Source organism: Jaculus jaculus, chromosome 7, assembly GCF_020740685.1.
Source record: "Jaculus jaculus isolate mJacJac1 chromosome 7, mJacJac1.mat.Y.cur, whole genome shotgun sequence".
NCBI lineage: Eukaryota > Metazoa > Chordata > Mammalia > Rodentia > Dipodidae > Jaculus > Jaculus jaculus.
The window spans coordinates 98,346,384-98,363,997 of record NC_059108.1 but is presented as its reverse complement, the minus strand read 5'-3'; the positions used below and the strand labels follow the sequence as shown (position 1 = coordinate 98,363,997).

Genomic DNA, 17,614 nt, shown 5'->3' with positions numbered 1-17,614 from the left:
TTCCTTCTTAGCCCTTTGATAAGTTTTGAGACTCCCCAGTAGTGACAGCCATCTGAATGTGGCTGCAAACAAAAGTCAGAGTAGCATAAATATATACACATAAAAATAAGAATCTAGAGGCCAGCCGGGCGTGGTGGCGCACGCCTTTAATCCCAGCACTCGGGAGGCAGAGGTAGGAGGATCGCCATGAGTTCGAGGCCACCCTGAGACTCCATAGTGAATTCCAGGTCAGCCTGGGCTAGAGTGAGACCCTACCTCGAAAAATCAAAAAAAAAAAAAAAAAAAAAAAGAATCTAGAGGCCAATTTGGTGGGCATACTATATCCACTTATTCAAACAATGGTAGTAACTTCCTCCTAGTGCTTATGACCTTCCTAGACATAGCCTTAAAATTATTTTTCAGACATCACCTTTTTAAAAAAAATTATTATGTTTTAAAAAATATTTTTAGAGAGACTGAGTGAGAGAGACAAAGAGAGAGAGAATTGGCATGACAGGGCCTCAGCCACGGCAATCAAACTCCAGATGCTTGCAACACCTAGTGAGTATATGTGACCTTGCATTTGCTTCACCATTGTGTGTCTGGGTCATGTGTGATCTGGACAGTAAAACATTGGTCCTTAGGCTTTTTTAGGCAAGTGCATTAACTGCTAAGCCATCTCTTCAGCCCTTATTTATTTTTTTTTAATGACACAGAAAGAGAGAGAGAGAGAGAGAGAGAGAGAGAGAGAGAGAGTGTGTGTGTGTGTGTGTGTGTGTATGAGAGAGTGAGATTGAGAGCTAGAGAGCTAGAGAGAGAAAGCCAGGACCTCCAGCCATTGCAGTTGAACTTCAGACATGTGTGCCACCTTGTGTGCATGTGCAACCTTATGCATGCGTCACTTTGTGCTTTTGGCTTACAGGGGGATCTTGGAAGTCAAACATAGTTCCTTAGCCTTCTCAGGCAAGTGCCTTAACCACTAGGCAATCTGTCCAGTCCCCAGATACTTTATTCATTTGAAAAAGAGGAAAAAGCAGAGAGAGAAATAGAATGGCATACTAGGGCCTCTAACCACTGCAAACAAACTCCAGATGCATATGCCACTTTGTGCATTTGGTTTGATGTGGGTATTGGGGAATTGAACCTGGGTTGTTAGGCTTTGTAGGCCAATGCCTTAATTGCTGAGCCATCTCTCCAGCTCCTACAAATAGTAGTTTCAAATGTAAAGATTTTTTTAATTTTTAGGTTTTTATATACAGGATCTTATTTTGTAGTTCAAGCTGGCCTTAAAATCCTGCTACGTCCACCTCTTCAGTGCTGGGATTACTGGCATGGGTCATGTGTCTAGCTAAAAATGAGTTAAAACTGGTCCAATTAGCTACTTGTTTTTTTTTTTTTTTTTTAGGTAGGGTCTCACTCTAGCCCAAGCTGACCTGGAATTCACTAAGGAGTCTCAGGGTGGCCTTGAACTCACGGCAATCCTCCTACCTCTGCCTCCCGAGTGCTGGGATTAAAGGCGTGTGCCACCACGCCTGCTTGCTATTTGTTATTTTTATTCCTGTTTAGGTATTAGGAATTGTTTGAAAATATTCTAAAATTTTATGTATTTCCTGTCTTATCTAAATTATGCTTGCGTATTTTGTAGGTTTTTCAGTGTTGTAGTATGCAGACATGCTGTTGAGCCTCTAGATGGCAGTTGAGCACTGTCACAGGAGTCACCGCTTTTTCCTGGTCCTGGAATGCCAAGTGCAGGTACTTCTGCTTCTACAAAGACCTTCATTTGCAGATAACCGTGCCTCCTGCTTCTCTATTTCTTTCTTTTTAAATATATACACATATATATTTTAATTATTTTATTTATTTATTTTCAAGAGAGAGAGAAGAGATAGAGACAGGGAATGGACACATCAGGGTCTCCAGTCACTGCAAAGGAACTCCAGACACATGCACCACCTTGTATGTCTGGCTTCGGTGGGTCCTGGGGAGTCAAACTTAGGTCCTTTGGCTTTGCAGGAAAGCTCCTTAACTGCTAAACCATCTCTCCAGCCCCCTCTTTGACTAATTGTTGAAACATCCAATGACTGACATTAAAGTCAAATTTGTAAAACAACAAGGTAACTTCAAGGTGCTGGATCTGGTCTTCTGTATAGCAATTAAACTTGGTATTTTTAATGATAATGACAATAAAAATGGGCTAGCATATTAGTAACTCTTGGTCACAGGTTGAGACAATATTAGGGCACTTAGGACAGAAAACAAGTGCAGAATAGCATTGAAAATTAGCACAGTTGAGATAAGCACAACCCACAGGAAGTATTTTTGTAATTTCTTAATTAACATAGATTTTGACTTGCCCTGAGCACTGTGGCATTTTGCTGTGATTGGCAGGTTCATTTTGGAGACAGCTCCATCCCTGGCCAGTTTGCCATCCCTTTCTTCTGTGAAGCCATGTAAGTCTCCTGACATGAACACAGACCCTTACCTCTGGTACCACTTTGGATTCCTTATGAGCTAGTTAATTTTGCTTTTGTGTATGACTTAAGCCTGGACCCTTAACACCAGACAGCATCTTTGAAAATGCATTGCCTTAGCCTGGAGTGGTATAACAAGTGGGAATTTGTATTCTCAATGCAAATCCTTCATCACTAGTGAACTGTCAACTCCAAACCTCGCCAGCCAGCAATGCTTCACTGCTGTGATTGAGTGATTGATGGACTGCAGGCCCAAAGGTTATAGATCAGCACCTAAATTGGTGTGTTTCTTCACATTTCCTTGCCCCAGCCCCAGTTCATGCAGGGATCGCCACACACTTCCCAGCACCTTCCTTCTTGTCTTTAGCCTTGCACTATTTGGTGTTACTTTGTAACTTACATTGACCATTGGGTCCCCACTCCTGAATGAACAGCCTAAATTCTTTACCATTCACCATGTGGTCCCACAACATTTTTACAGTGCCCTAAAAATGTGTTTGTGTGTAGCCAGTGATTCTTAGTCTGTTAGGCTGCCTTTATTGTTATGATCATAAAAATGCCACAAGCTCTGTGAAATATTGCAGCCCCTAGAAAACTGACCTGACTACTTTGTTCCCCAGAGAGCTGTTAATGCTTTTCAGGCTCTGTGCTTTTACTCACCCTGCTTCCTGCCTCTGTAATACATGTTCCCTCCACTTCCATTTCAGACTATTGAAGTCTTACCAGGTCTTCAGAACCTGGCTGAAGTTCAAGCCACTTAATAAATGTTCATCTGTCCTCTGTGCTGGAAGTGATTCTCCCTTTCTAGTTTTCACTGTGATGTTTTGTTTTTGTAACTTTAATGCCATTTGCAATGTATCTTATTATTATAGTTTCATTTTAACATATTTTATCTTTCTTGCTGGATGTCAGTCCTTTAAGATACAGGGATTTTATCATGTTCATATATTTATTTCTCTCAATAGCAAGGACATAACAAGATAGCGATACATTCTGCTTGTTAATATATATACTTGACTCCATTTTTATAAAAGTGTATGCATATAGTTTATGCTAAATAAGATTTTTCTTATAATAATATGGAATTCTGGATAAATCCTCAAAGCTGAAGATAGGGATAATAAGTGCCTGTCATTTGCAAACAATGTGCTGGCATCCCAGAGGATTTGCTATGAGATCTTGGACTTGCCTGGCCCCATAGTCACTCCCATCAGCAACCTGCATAAAGGTGAGGACTGATACTCAGTTGTCCTGACCTTCACATGCAAGCATGTGGTATGCCTGCACTTATGCACATGAACACACACACACACACACACACACACACACACACACACACACACAGAGTTTAGAGAGCAAGTGAAAAAGGGATAGGAGCAGCATCCTTGGCTCAAGGCTGGTCATAGTTATTAAATTAGATTCTGTTGAATAGCAAAGCCTATGGTAATGGCAAGAGCTTCTTCCAGGGGAGAGTTATCTCAGAGGCTTGGTCAGTTTGGAATCCCCTTCAGTCCTTGCATCCACTGGCTGCATTAACACTGAATAGCACCAAAGGCCATATGGGCCTAAAGAGCTTAGAATGTGGCAGACAGAATGCTCTAAGAGCCTTAAGTGGTTCAGTGGAATGCATCAGAAAATACTTTGTAAAAATATTTCCTGTGATAAGGAAAAATTATGTTCATTATTTAATAGGGTAGAGTTGGAAAATGATACATTCCTCACAGTGTGTGGTTTGTGCAGTATTTTCACTAATAATTTATTTCAGAATGACTTCTCATGACAGAAATGGGCAAGAGCTGCTGTTAGTTGTTTCCATGGCTGAGGTAACTGAGGTATACATTTATATATTTTTCATTGCCCAAGGTTACATGACTACTAAATGACCATCCAGTTTTGAACCTAGGTCTTAGTTCTTCCAGAACTAGTGCTTTTGTCATGACCCTTGGTATCTTGGGTGAAGGCTATAAAAATCACTAGGACCTGACTTATTATCCTCAAGAATAATACTACCAAACAGATAATCCTTGGACAGTTACATGCACTGACTACACAGAATTTAGTGTGTTTCACCTGCAACTGACAGCAGTATTCCTCAGTATTTTACACAATTTATAACAGAATTATTGAAATCCATGAAATTAGAACATTTTTGTAATCTTATTATTGTTAAACAGCTTGCAAGAGGAAGGACACCAGGTGGCTAGTTTATTAATCCCAAATTTGAACTCTTCCTTCATTCTCATTGTTTATTTTAGGAACTGGGTGATATATTTTCAAGTACTAAAAATGAATTCCAAAGATATTCTGAGATATTGAGGATGTTTATGGGAATTATAATGAAGGTATTAGAATATTTAAAAATAAGTTTTAGCAGATTTATGCAACTCAAATAGTATTTCATAGATGACTTGTTTAAATAATCTTGTTTCCCAAACATTTTCTGCATGTAACTGTTAAATTTGAAGTGGATCCCAGCAGCATCTTGGACATAGAGGCATGCTGGTGTATCTGGGGCAGATTAGTAGTTTATTCATGCTTGTGAAGTGATGGTTTAGGGGAGCAGTAGTTCCTGTCCTGAACATTTAGGGAAGTGCTCTAGTCTTATTTATAATCTCTCTCTGTCTCTGTCTTATTTCACACAAGGCCTCATGTCTCATGTATCCCAATCTAGTCTCTAACTCGTTAAGGATGACCTTGACCTCCAGCCTTTACCTCCCAAATGTTGGGGTCACAGCATACCCCACCAGGCTCAATTTTATGTGGTTCTGGGGATGTGACCCAGGGTTTCATGTGTGCTCAGCAAGCTCTTTACCAACTGAGCTGTATCTCTTAGTAACTGTTATAGTTCTATTATTGATTAAAGATGTACTAGAAATGACCATCAGCACAGGTTTTATGAAATCTGGGGCAACTACTTCAATAGTAAGTCATCAACAACAGAACACATGACTTCCCAACGCTCTCTTACAAGGGTGACCTATATATCTCATTGCTTGGATCTGATGAACATTCCAGTAACTCAGGGAATCTACAGAAGGGCAAAGTATGAAATATCCATAGAGCTCACATTTTTAAAATTTTGCAAAGAATATTCTCTCAAGTTAAAGATATAAATCCATAGAATCAATTAACTGTGACACCATAAGATTTGGCTAAGAAATGGAATATAACAATCTGACTTGAAACCTCATGAGGAAGAAATTGTGTAAGTTGAAAATTGAGTACAAACATCTGCCTGGACATAAAATTACAATAACTGAAACTTTAGTTGATCTAATGATTGATTATACATGATTATATCTTAGGGAAACTGGGTGGAAAATAGTCTACTTAGGGCATCCTAAGAAGAGATTGTGTTGCCTCTTTTGACAGAAACATTCTTAAAAAGGAGAAGGAATTTCAATTTCAGTTCCTATCATTTTGTGGACATTATAATGAGTAAGAATATTTGCTGATATTCCCTTCTTATTTCTCCTCCTTCATTTTCTTTCTTGCAGTGAGGGGATTAAACCTAGGACTTCATGTATGCCAAGTCTTCTACCACTGATTTATATTACCAGACCTTTTCTACCTTTCCTTGTGAGACAAAGTTGCACCAGGTTACCCAGGCTGGCTTGAATTTGTGATCTTCAGCCTCAGCCTCCTAGATAGCTGAGATTATAAGCCTGTGCCATCAGGACCAGTCCCACGAGCTTTCTTTTTATTCTACCTTTGAATTTTAACTTGATTCCCTGAATACACTTAATATTCTAAGAAATGTTTGAAATACATCTCATTGAAAACTAATATATTGGCATATCAAGTTAAGAGTAATGTTAGTGAGTCTGATATCTAAGAGGCATAATAGATCTTACAGATTTGGTACTTTTGGGTGATAGGATAAGTTGACTTTTTTAAAAAAATAAATCCTATTTTACTGTTTTTATTTATTTATTTTAGAGAGGGAGAGAGAGAATTATGGAGAGAAAGAGAGAGAGAGAGAGAGAGAGAGAGAGAGAGAGAGAGAGAGAGAGAGAGAGGAGGAGGGAGGGAGGGAGGGAGAGGGAATATGAGAAAATAAGAATGGATGCGTCAGGGCCTCCTAGCCACTGAAAACGAACTCTAGACCCATGTGCCACCTTGTGCATCTGGCACATGTGGGTATTGGGGAATCAAACCTGGGTCCTTTGTCTTTGACAGCAAGAGCCTTAACTGCTAAGACATCTCTCCTGCCCCTAACCTGAGTTTATTAGCTTGTAATGCAAAGAATAAATTCCAATCTTGCCAAGTTGTACATGTCTCCTTTTCTCTCTCCCTCCCTCTCTCTCTCTCTCTTTTTTCTTTTACTATTTTAGAGATATTTATCTATTCAGTTGCATTTTTTTAAAATTTATTTTTTGTTATGGACATACTTAGTATGGATACACCATGTGTTGGTGCCATCTTTTCCCTTGTCTCTGCCCCATTCCTCTGGCAGCCCAACTCTGTGGGGTTGCTGGCATTCTCCATGGGGTTGTGGGTTATGAGTTGTGGGAGTAGCAGTCAGATTGGTATGCGTTGGGGGGGGCAATGCCTCCGGGTATGACTGAAGAGTTAATAGTCTTCCCTGAAAACTAAAGGGAACTTGAGAGTTAATAATTATCCATAAAGCTCGTGGGCAATAAAAGAAACAACAGAGGCATTTGGCTTGGATCCTTTCCCTGATTGATGTACTCCCCTTAGGCTAGATGGCCTTGAAGGACCAGAGATCATCTGAGTATCCTCCCTTAGATATTCCTTGCTGAAGAAGCCTATTCTGAACAAGGACACAAACAGCTACAATTTTCTTATCAACTGCACCTGGTACAGTCTGTTTTTCTTAGGATCCTCCTCATAAACTTGCACCCTAGCCTGGCTCAGTGCTTCAGCCTTCATCCTGCAAGAGAGCTGTGTTGCCCTTTGCTGTTTTCTCTAAATAAAACAGTCTGTTGGTAGAGATCAAGTCTGGTGTTCTCTTTAACTTTTCTTTTACACTTTTGTTACATTTCTGGTGCCATGACTCAGATACACCTCCGGGGATCTCCAGCTGCATGCCCCCACCCCATTCCTCTCTCCTTCTCCCTACCTCCCTGCCAGTGTTTATCATTTTCCTGGGAACACAGGCACTTGCAGAGCTCACTATTTGGACTAAATGGTCACCAGTCTGACCTGACACCTCTGGTCTTTTGTGACCTTTGTCTACATGAGTGGTGCAAGTTCTGTTCAGCCTTGCAGCTCAGGGAGTCTTATTGGTACTCTGTGTAAACCTAGCTTGACACCAGGAAGCTTTCTCCTTCTCTTCTCCCTCTTACTCTGACCCTCAGATTGCATGAGCTCCGCAGCTTCTTTGTGGAGACTGAGGAGTTCTGGCCAGGGCTACTCCCTGGTGAATATCCAAAAATCTCTCTCTGAGCTCAACCAAGTCTCTGACAGCCCTTTGGATAATTCACTGGGTCATATTTCTCTTACTCTCTCCCTCTCTTCTCCCCTCAGACTTTTGAATTCCAGATAAAAGGCCTTTCACCATGTGATCTGCTGCATCCACACCCTCATCAAATTGCTTCAGGGCAAGGTATTTGCCCTCTGTATGTGGTGGAGCTGCCCCATCCCAGGTCTCGGAAACTCTGGCAGTTTCTCACTTTTTGGTCTGTGGACGATTGGAGACACCAGGAGTCCCCCACATGTCATTCCACCAGACAAGCATTATGACCATAGGGATGCTCCCTCCTAATTCTTGGGTTTTGTTTGCCCTTCCTAAACCTGAGCGACATCCCTGGTGGCAGGATTGGCCACTCTAGTCCTTGTCATCCAAAATGGGCTCTAAGTTATCTGTTTCAAAAGACTCCATTGGCATGTCTTAAGGCCAATTTAAAAAAAACACGAACTTTCTAAACTCCTGCCTGCCAAATTACTCCGGCTCTCTGTTCAGATTTGGGCACAATATTCCTTAGATAATGGTCACCACTGGCCTGAATTTGGTACTTTGGATTAGAATATTTTTTTAAGTATTTTTTTTTTTTTTACTTATTTGCCAATAGGAAGAGAGAGAACAGACAGAATAGGTGGGCCAGGGCCTTCAGCCACTGCAAACAAACTCCAGGCGCATGTGCCACCATGTGCATCTGCCTTATGTGGGCTCTGGGGAGTGGAACCTGGGTCCTTAGGCTTTGCAGATAAGCACCTGTACTACTGAGTCATCTCTCCAGCCCCTGGATTTGAATATTCTTATTGATCTTGATAACTTCCTCAGAAAACATGGTGAATGGTCTGAGGTTCCTTACCTACAGGGCTTCTTTGCCCTCCTTTCCCTCCCTTCCCTTTGTACTTCTTGTTCTGCTTACCAAATTCACCAAAACCCCTCTAAAATCCTGTCACTTCTAAAACTCTATTTCTCACACACAGTTCTGCCATTGGACTATGCCTTTCCAGGGTCTCTCTTTCTCAGTCCAAACTCAAGCCATCTCACTAAATCAAATACAAACTCTACCCTCTTAGAGAAACTCCTGTCTTTTGGGGGCCTCTTTAACTTCTTTTTTTTCTTTTTTTGGTTTCTCAAGGTAGGGTCTTGCCCTAGCCAAGGCTGACCTGAAATTCACTATGTAGTCTCAGGGTGGTCTTGAACTCACAGCGTTCCTCCTATCTCTGCTTCCTGAGTGCTGGGATTAAAGGTGTGCACCAGCACACCCAGCTCTCTTTAACTTCTTCTACATATGGATATCTAATTTTTCTCTCCTTGCTAGAAGTTAATCACTATACACCTTCTAGGATTTTTTCCTTTCTTTTCCCTTTCCTCCTTCTTTTCATTATAAACTACCAAATAAATAAATAAAATAAAATGTCAGGTTGCTCTGTTAAGATTAAGTCCTCATCAATTTAAAATATAACTAAAATCTTAAAAGGATGTCTCTCCATGTTTCATATTGTCATGTATAATGTTTGCCAACTATGTAATGTCATGTGTTCTGTGTTTTATGTAATCTGTCCTTATATATGACTAAATTTATGGTTATTAATTATTCTAGTACTTATGGTCATTAAGTGTTATGATGCTCATATATTTTAAAATAATGTTAAGTTATTAAAACCAGGTTTACAATATATTTAAAATAATTAACATCTATGTTTTTGACAATGTACTTGTTGCTTACTACAATAATAGACATATTTGTATAACAAATCTTAATCTTGCTTCTATAGCAAGAGATGTGTTTTTGGATCAAAAAAGATTTTATAAGGTAAAAGGTTGTTGTAAGGTATGTTATTAGAAAATATAAAAATGATATGAAAAGGTTATAGGATTTAAACTAAAGAAGGTTTAGATTGCCTGTGGTAAAATGGGTTAACTTAAAAGTTTTCATTTTTCACACCTTAATTGTTCATATAGTTCAGACATTATTCCTTGTAATAAGTTGATAAATTTATTTACATTGTCATGTTTCAAATCAAACTTAAATTGAGCTATACCTGTATTTCCTACTGTTAAAACTCTACTAAAAAAAAAAAAAAAAAAGCTAAATGTTAGCCAGGTGTGGTGGTGCATGCCTTAAATTTCAGCACTTCGGAGGCAGATGTAGGAGAATCATTGTGAGTTCAAGGCCACCCTGAGACTACATAATGAATTGTAGGTCAGCCTAGGCTAGAGAGAGAGAGACCCTACCTTGAAAAAACAAAACAAACAAACAAACTAAATACCTAAATGTTTAACAAAATCAAGATTCATTTTTTTTAAGATTCATTTTTAATGAAAACTATAAAATTAATATAACTGACCTTCTAAATACTAAAAAATAAAATAAAAGAGAGAAGCCTAGGAAAGCCTGCTGACCCAGGAAAATGGGAAGACAGACCATCAGAATCCAGTCTATTTATAATTAACCATAGGGACAAAAAACCATACAAGCAGAAATTAGAAAAATAAACAAAACTTAAATGGTCATCTTAAAAGTCTTATAGTAAGAAAGTTTTTGTTGGTAGTTATGAAATGACATGACTAAGGAAGATAAACTGAAGAGGAAATTTTAAATGTTGGTAAGGGTTATAAAGATTTTACAGAGTTGTTACATAGATTGTAAGATAAAAGTGTGTAGATAAAGGTATGAGTAAAGTATGTAAGTGGAGGTATGAGTCAGCTTAAACAGAAAGTTAAAGACAAAGTTGATTTTGTCTTAAAGTACTTGATGAGATTACAGACTCCTTGAGATATATAAGATGACTATTAACCTACAGCTTATATCAGACTAACAAAAGATGGTCCTGGCTTGTAGCAGGATGCTATGACATTCAGACAGTAAACTTAAAAGAAAAACTTATTTATATTAATCTGGCCATGATGGCTGTAAAAGACTGACCTTAAAGTTCTCAAGCAAGTTTGCTATGTTTCTCTATTTGTCAATCTTTTACTATATATTAAGATTATTGTATCTAAGACAAACAAACAATAAGAGAAACTGTAATGCTAAGATGGGTCCTGTCTTGTTTATGCTGTTTTACTGGATGATTATCACTGAGATTATTGTCTAAGTCTTATAAAAAGCAATTTAGTCATTGTAACTTTGTTCTTAAAAAAACAGAGAAAACTCCTCCTGTCCTAAGAAAGCCTGCAATATACAATGTTAATATAGTTTGTCTAGGCTTCATATATCCTACCATTCATAAAGATTGTCTTATGTTAAACTTTAAAAATGGTTCAATGATTAAAGGTAGCTGAGGAAGAAATCACTATCTATCATTCTATCTATCATAATGTCTTTATGTATGTTAAAATCAGACTAATTTAGCTCAACAATGACCAGGTTTGGCTTTATTCTTAAACTATGTATACTCAGTCTCAATCAAGGTTTTACTTAACTAATTGTCTCATTTCCTGTATCTCAAATTTATTGCTCATTGATATATTGATACTTAAGACATGGTGGTCCCTGCTCTAGAAAAATGATCTTAGTGCTGCTGTTCTCCTTCCAGTTTTTGTGGGGTAATTGGTACCCACACAGGTGTGTAAACTAATCAGAAATGTTGGGATGGAGAGGTGGCATAGTGGTTAAGGCACATGACTGTGAAGCTTAAGGAACCAGGTTTGATTCTCCAAGTCTCACGTAAGCCAGATGCACATGGTGGCACATGCATCTAAAGTTCGTTTGCAGTGGCTAGAGGCCCTGGCATGCCCATTATCACTCTCTGTCTCTTTCCCTCTCTGTGTCTCTAATAAATAAATTAAAAAAAAATAAAAATGTTACCAAATACAAATGCCAAAACTTTATGCTGTCTTACTTGACTTGTTCTGCCTGTACTTATAATCATTACACATTTAAAGAATAAGATGTGCCTACCTTCTAAAAAGCTGTTTCTCTGTATTTCTCTTGCCTTAATTTTTTACATAGTTCAAACAGTTCTCTATAATAAGGTGATAAATTTATTTATGGTGTCATACCTCATATTATAATAAAAGAATAGTTAAAGACCTCTGGCCCAAGCTATGTCTTGTACTATCATAAACTTTTATGCTAATTATGTCACATACTACATAGTCTTTTGTACTGACACTGTCTGTAGTTTTTGTACCTTTTTAAGGCCATAATTTGTATTACAGCTTCTGGCCAGCACAGGGAACCTTTTCTTAACTCCATCCCATAGTCCTCAACAAGCGTGGTCCAGCGCATTAACTCCATTGTGGTAAAAAGATTCAAGAGATCCTTGTACTTGGGATTTCTTCTAACTTCTTGTCACCACTTATCCAGTGAACCAAATCTGAATGTTCGTTGTCAAAAGGAGCCAGGGTAACATAGAGAACAACACTTTTCAAAGCCTATTGCCTCTTTTCACTTTATGCCTGTATACAGGGAGTATCATATATTGCTCTGTAGTGCTTACAAATAGACAGATAGGATCCCTCATGCTGGTCCAGCTGAATCATTAAATTATAGTATTTCAACTTTAATGTCTCTGTATTTTCTTCTTGGAAAAATTTGGTGTTGATCTTCTTGCTGATGATCTGTGTGTGAATGTAGTCCTTCACAGCGCCTCATGTGCTCCAAAATAAACTCTACTCTCTCCTTCTTCATTGACCCACAGGTTTCCACCTGCAACTCTTGTAACATGGAAGCTGCCTCTTTCACATCTCCACTTTGCTCCTTTATGGTTGCTAACGTTTTTGTCAGTCGAGCCCGCTCAATTTCAACGTAAATCTTTCCTTCTGTAACCATTTGTAGAGTATCAATTAATCAGAGTTTGATTGGGAGGTCTGTGATCTCTTCAACATAAGTGCAGCACTGCTGAACCATTTTTGAAACAGCCTCAGTTAGCATGTGCTGGAAAGTCAGTGTATGCGACTGGAGTTCACTGGTAGTAGCAAAAGGCCCAGGGACACACATTCTCCTTCCCTCTTTGTTTTAATTGACTTCGCCTTTTTGACAAAAGCATAATATTTTCATTAAGTAAATCCCATTCTTTAGCCTCATAGCACATCTTCACTACTGCAACCAAGATGCGGGAGGTAGACACCATATCTGAGGCAGTGCGGGTCTGTTTTTCTAAAGAGAGAAGAGTTTCAATGACTTCTTGAAGTCTTCCTTCCTTAGCCAGCTTCTCGCATTCAGGCAGGCGCTGGTCCACCATGGCGCTGTAGAACACCTCCATCTTCACTATGCGCCCATCAGCCAGCTCCGAGCCGCCCTCTGCCATCGCTAATCTGAGAGTCCACTCAACAATAGGTTTCTTAAATGTTATACTCTTATGTTTTCCTGTTGGGTAAGACTTATTTATTGGCTATAAACTTATTCTAATAACTAAAACTGGGTCTAATTACATAAAATATATTTCATTGTATTATATAACCAGTATAATTCTATAAAATACAATTTCATTATGTTTATAAAATAAACAACTGTTAATAACAAATTATCAAAACTAATCAAAGTTTTAGCCTTTCAGCCTAACATACTTTCATTTGTTCTCCTAAAAATAAGACTACTGTCTTTAGATCAAGTATGTAAAGTCCTTATCTATTAAAGACTTACAAAAAACCCTGTAAACCTAAACTTTATAATTAGTTAACTTCTTAATATTCACATTTAAAACAATGTATTTAAAATATTGCTTCAATACTAATCTCTTGTACTTCCTACCTTACCTAAACTAAGTCTTTATATTTCCACTAATTTCAATTAACTTCCCATCCAAGTTAACAATTCCTTTTTCCTTACTTATCATCTATATTATTATTATTTTTCAACCTTAAATATAATGTTCATGTCACCTATAAATGTCATGTCACATACCAAAAATACTCATACATGGATAATAACAAAACCATAATGACTAATAAATTTGACATGATGTAGGCATTTCTTTCCTAATGGCTCTAATAACTATTACTCTCCTGAAGAACTGCCTCCTTGCCTATTCATAAAATTGACATGGGATAGTGTACACAAAGTACAAAATAAAGTTTGAGAAATGGAAAACTAAAACCAAAAACTCCCAAAAGCCAAGCCTGTGTGAGTATAAACTATTATTGTGGAGAGGTAAATGCTACCAATCCAGAGCCGATAATATTTTGGGCTGTATTAGCCTTTTTGATGACCAGTAATATTATTTCTCTACATGTGACCTGACATCTCTCTGTGACCAACTAAGATATCTATTGCTATAAGATAAAAAAACCCCACAACTCTACTCCCTTCAAGTTAAACCTATCCTGTCTTTGACATGTACTTTTTTCCCCCTGATTATGATAATGTTCACCCTCTCTTTGTGGTCCTTACATATTCAGATGCCTCACTAAATTCCTCCTGGACAAAATACATGCCTTCACAGCAAGTCACTAAATTCTTCATGGTTACTGAATGTCAGCCCTTAAACATCCAACTTCCACAGGTCTGCGTGGGACACCTTGAGAGATCTACTGCACCCCATAGCAGGAAGCAGTATAAGAGTTCACTATTCCTGTTCCAGCTCATGCAGTCCTCCAAAAAATGTCCCACTCACCCCCAGTTTTCCCCAATTTCTTTTATCCTTCTACTATCTGTACTGAAGGGTTAATAGCCTTCTCTGAAAACTAAAGGTTACTAGACTTAATAACTATCCCTAAAGCTCACAGGCAATAAAATAAACTGCAGAGGCATTTGGCTTGGTACCTTTCCCTGATTGATGTACTGTCCTTATCCTAGGTGGCCTTGAAGGATCAGAGACCGCCTGAGTACCCTCCCTTACACATTTCTGGCTGAAGAAGCCTATTCTGAACAAGAACACGAACAGCTACAATTTCCTTATCAACTGCACCTGGTACAGTCTGCTTTTCTTAGGATCCTCCTTATAAACTTAGCCCTAGCCTGGCTTAGTACTTCAGCCTTCATCCTGTGGGAAAGCTGTTACCCTTCGCTGTTTACTCTAAATAAAATAACCTGTCTGTAGAGATCAAGTCCAGTGTTCTCTTTTACTTTTCTCTTACACTTTTCTTACAATGACACCCAATGTATAGGCTTAAAATTAATTTTTCAGTCCCCTCTTCCACAAAATTCCCTGAGCCATAGTGGGTGAGTTTTAAGTCATTTCAGTGAGGAACTCTTTGGAGCCTCTGGATCTGTGCTTCAGTATGTGTTGAGTATCCTCAGCACTTGTTTCCATCACCTTGGTGCTGATACATGTCTCCTTTTTAAACAGCTATTTTTGAGGTTGAGAAGGCTAGCATAATAGATATTTGTTTTGGGCATTAAACCCTTCCAGGGCAGATGCAAGCAGATGTTTATTCATCCCAATTGGGGCATCAACTATAGATCAAGAAATAATTATGTGGTAGAAAAGAAACTAAAAGTTGAACTTATTCACTGAGATAGGCTGTAAGAGTTAATTGCTGTGATGTTAAAACTTATCTTTGTCAGCAGATGGAAAAATCCCAAAGAAGGAACTGTCCAGAAAGAGCCCAAAGGGGTGATAAGAAGGAAAGACAGTTTAGGCTAAAACAAAGTAAAATGGAGTTCATTGTTAGGGTGGCTTGACTACAGAAATGATTGATATGCAAATTGCCACATCTTGTTTGTTCACTTACCCCTACCCTTGGCTATGAAAACTATAAAATAGAATTAAAATCTCAGCTCAGGGCCAAAGCTTTTTTAGAGGGATACTTCAAGCTCTTTGTCCCCTGGCTAATAAACTCCTCTACTTTCACTCATAGTGGCATTGGAGTGATCTTTCCAGAGTATTTCTACATCACTACCAAAGTCTAGCTTAGTAAAGCAGCGAATTTACTTGGGTTACTTATAGGAGTATGGGTGAAAGGTAACTTACAGGAGCATGGATGATTCAAAGGCAGCTACCTCCCCTAAAAGACCACCTCAGCATAGGTAATGATTTGTAGAACCTCATGCCTGGAGCTCATTGCAATACTTTTTGACAGTTTGGTTGGTAAGAGAGTGTAGTGGTTTGATTCAGGTGTCCCTCATAAACTTAGGTGTTCTGAATGCTAAGTTCCCAGCTTATGGATATTTGGGAATTAATGCCTCCTGGAGGGAGTGTATTGTTGGGGGCGAGCTTAAGGGCTTTATAGCCAGTTTCCCCATGCCAGTGTTTGGCACACCCTCCTGTTGCTGTGGTCTATCGTATGTTGGCCAGGGAGTGATGTCCACCTTCTGCTCATGCCATCATTTTCCTCTGCCATCGTGAAGCATCCCCTTGAGCCTGTAAGCCAAAATAAATCTCTTTTTCCCAGAAGCTACTCTTGGTTGGGTGATTTCTACCAGCAATACGAACCAGACTGCAACAGTAAAGTGGTACCAGTAGTGGGGTTGCTGCTAGACATCTGACTCTGTGGCTTTGGCCTTTTGGAGTTGATTTTCAAGACGAAAGTGGAAGGAGTTGAAACCTTGGCCTAAGAGATGCCTTGCAGTGCTGTAAGTACAGCTTGATGGACTATTCTGGTCTGAGTTGCAAGACCTGGATGCAGTAAGAACTATGGACTGTGAGGTTTGGCTTATGAGGGTGAGAAAGAGCTGTGCTCGGACTGGGCTAGCAGTTTGTGTGAGAAGCTTGCTCTTATGCCCATGTCCTGAGACGTTGTGCAGGGTTGCTTTGCGTAGAAATGAACTGGTGTGAGCAGAGGGATATGGCACAGAAAGAAAAACCTTTGGGTGAACTGTTGCCCGTTCAGCTGCAACTGAGAGATTACAACCTTTGAGACTGGGCTAGCTGACCTGCGCTGGGGCAACAAGAAGAATGTAGACTCTTTTGAAGGGGCCCCAGTGCTCAAGGAGTGTCCTGTTCTTCAAAGTCTGCTTTATTCCCCCCTGGATTAACAAATTGGCACCCTATCTGGTATCGTGGAGTATAAGAAATGCTGGAAAGAGGGTCATTGAGTTTGCAACATGGTCTTGTGTTTTGGAAATGGCCATGGGCAGTGTGAAGCAAGTTTGCTGGTTGCCTGCATAGAGACCCCATGGGGCCATGAGGATAACCGTGGCTTGCAGTGGAGACCCAGTGGAGGTGCCGGGACCATGAGATGGCTGCCGAGGAGCTGCCGGCCCCGATGAAGTTTCCCAGGACTGTGAGTAGCCTAGCTGGAGGGGCGGAATTGGAATGCCAGAGACTTGTTGCTGGTTAGAATTATCGGACTTGGAGATTTGTCACTGGTTAGAGTTGCTGGACTTGAAGCTACAGAGTTTGATATTTGCCCTGGTTGTTTTAAATCTTGTATTGGTTGAATGTTTCTTTGCTATGCCCAATGCCATCTTTTGCAGTGTGAATACTTATTCTGTGCCATTATGGGTTTTTTGAGGTTATTTTTTGGTATTATGGCTCAGTTAAAAGATCTTGGACTATGGGGATGTATGAACATCATTGGAATTGATTAAAAACTATGGGGACTTTTAAAATGACTGAATGCATTGTATTTTACATCATGTATGGATATCAGTTTATGGGGGCCAGGGGCAGAATGTGGTGGTTTGATTCAGGGGTCCCTCATAAACTTAGGTGTTCTGAATGCTAGGTTCCCAGCTGATGGATATTTGGGAATTAATGCCTCCTGGAGGGAGTGTATTGTTGGGGGCAGGCTTAAGGGCTTTATAGCCAGTTTCCCCATGCCAGTGTTTGGCACACCCTCCTGTTGCTGTGGTCCATCTTATGTTGGCCAGGTGGTGATGTCCACCTTCTGCTCATGCCATCGTTTTCCTCTGTCA

At 39.4% G+C, this 17,614-nt stretch overlaps 1 pseudogene; it reads right to left on the bottom strand.

Annotated features, from left to right (window-relative positions):
- The window catches only part of LOC101598421, a 42,269-nt pseudogene extending 29,145 nt beyond the window's left edge, over positions 1–13,124 (bottom strand).
- Positions 13,125–17,614: the final 4,490 nt, after the last annotated feature.